The sequence below is a fragment of the Daktulosphaira vitifoliae genome, unplaced genomic scaffold (assembly GCF_025091365.1).
Source record: "Daktulosphaira vitifoliae isolate Bord-2020 unplaced genomic scaffold, ASM2509136v1 Scaffold_1, whole genome shotgun sequence".
Taxonomy (NCBI): domain Eukaryota; kingdom Metazoa; phylum Arthropoda; class Insecta; order Hemiptera; family Phylloxeridae; genus Daktulosphaira; species Daktulosphaira vitifoliae.
Genome location: NW_026099572.1, coordinates 55,341,831 through 55,344,628, shown reverse-complemented (window position 1 = coordinate 55,344,628; position 2,798 = coordinate 55,341,831).

The following is a 2,798-nucleotide window of genomic DNA, read 5'->3' as shown; positions in this document are numbered from 1 at the left end:
TATATATAAAATAATAATTAAAAGAAAAAAAAATTTGTTTTCAAATTATTACTGATTTGATTTTTAATATGTTAAAAATAATCAGTCCAAATTTTCATTTTTAACCTATTTTTTTGGTTCTTTAAAGTTGATGAAAAATTTTTGATAAAGATTTATGAAAGTTTATAGTAAAAAAAATTAAAGAAGAAAAATTAAAAATTAAGAAATTAAAATAAAGAAGTTGTATTTTGCTTTATTTTTACGTGTATAAAAATTTAAAGGGCTTGATACAATAAATTTAAATAAAAACTGTTTGTTACTATAAATAAATGCACTGAACTACAAGAAACTTTCATCAGTAACAAAAATATACCATTCTAAATCAACTTTTCGCGATGTTTTCAAATCTGCAATTATACTTTTTCTAACACTTCTAAGTTTTAATATCATTAAAAATTAGTATTTTTGTATGAAAAAAATACTAAAGCAATACAATTTGCAGAACAAAATAATACTAAAAATATTAACCCTATTAGTCGTTGAATTACATATTTAACATTGAATAAATGTTATATATTTTGTGGTAATCAATTATTCAGTTAAGAGTTTATTTATAAGTTATTACTACGATTTCGACTTTTGTTGTCTCCGTTATACGTATTTTATATATGATTTTGTATTTTAAATCAGCGAATTAAAATTATTTTAGTATCAAGTAAATTTATTGTAATAAACGTATTACAGTAATTTTTTTTTATAGTAGTCCATTTCTAATAATGATTTAATTAATTCAAATTTAACTTGTTAAATTTGTTTCTATAACTTTTTATTATTTATTGTTGTTTATTTTGTCAAAACACTTATTCTACATTAAGACAATCAAACACGTGAATAAAAATTAAAAATAAATTTCAAGCAATTTAAAACTATTTTTATATAGATTTTCCTAACAAAAGATTTAAGAACAGACTAGATAGAATTTTTTAAAAATAATATCATCATAACATTCTTATTAGATTCATGTAATATTATTTGTTATAGTAATGTTAAAAATAAATGAATAATAAAAATAAATTATATATATTCAATTTATCTTTAACAAAATGTTTTCAAACCTTAAAATTATAAAATAATCAATATATTATGCCAAAATTAGCTTTTCTTTATGTATAAAGAAATTTAATTTTGACATCATAGTTCAACACTACCTTTAAATAAATTAAACAATATTAACTACTAGAAAAGAGTGCAAAAGAAAGTTGAATAATTCTCACACACTTACTATTAAGTATTATTATTAATATTAAATACTATTTTTGATATTTCAAAAATGAGTTAGAGTATTAAAATAAATGAAATTATGACTATGATTATAATGTTAATGATTATAAATATTTATCATAAACATTTTTTTAATGAACATTCAACAAATTAAATTGACTATATTATTTTTGGCAATTTCAATAAAAGGCGTAGTAGTAAGCTAAAATGTTTGTGTCATGCATTTTAAGTAGTTAATTAATACGCCTTATTAACTCTTTACTTTATATTAAAAATAAATTTACAAAAAATAAATTTATTATTTTCATACGGAATAAACTAAATAAATATTTAACAATTCATACTTGTAATTCAACAAAAATGTATTATTGGAAATAAATTTAAATAAAAAAATGAATCACAATCATTGTGCATGCACATGTGTGATTCTAAATTATATTTTTAACATCATCATATACGTGTTCTTAAAAATGGTGTTAATTTTTCGACACTAAATATAAAAATTATGAAAAATATTTTTTTTTTCCAATAAATAAATAATTTATTTCGTTTTTGATTAAAGCTACTTCCGTGACATCTGTTTCATCACGTCAGGCGGCTAAGCGTAGTAGGGCCAACAACAGTGCGGTTAGGTCGAAAAGGTTACGTATGCAATTGACGGATACCAGTGATTTCACCGAGATCAATTCCGCATTGGAGCGGGGAGCCGTTTGGTTTTACCGGAAGAACGTCTAAAATTTCGTGAGCTATCGAGATTTTCTGCGCACCGTTAAACCCGAGNGGAGCTATCGAGATTTTCTGCGCGCCGTTAAACACGAGCTGGTGGCCAGACTCGCTGAAATCGTAGATAACCGTCCGATCAAGTATAATCTCAAATTGGAGGCCTCATACCATATACCGCGATCAGAAGCACCGTCCGAAGACCGTGCCTTTAAGACAGGGGCTAGGGCATTGCTATCCGATACGGATATCGGGTATGCGGTCAATGAAGATTTTGAGCTTATGCTCACCGAGAAAGATGCGTACTCGGGGAGGGAAAGCGGAATCAAGCTAACGCATATCGACGGCTTTATGCTCAGCGTACATAAGTATATAAGTATACNTGAGATAGATGCGTACTCGGGGAGGAGTAGCGGATTCACGCTAACGCATATCGACGGCCTTACGCCCCTCGTCGGCCCATCATATATTCCTGTCCCACCAGAGATTAACCAAAGAAAAGCAATCATCAACCCACAGAATATCGATCAGTCTTGTTTCAAGTGGTCCATTTTAGCAAGACATGTTAGTGGGAGTAATAAATATCGCGTTAATGAAAAATATTTTAACGGGGAACACAGGTATGATTTCACGGGGTTGACGTTCCCCACACCTGTGTCCCAAATTAAAATATTTGAACGACGAAACCCTAACGTGTCTGTCAACGTGTACGGCTTGGAACGAGACGACGATAAGATGAAGTGGTTGGTGTATCCGCTAAGAGTCGCCGACCAAGAGCAACAGAATCATTTTGACCTGTTGTACATCGGTGACTCTGA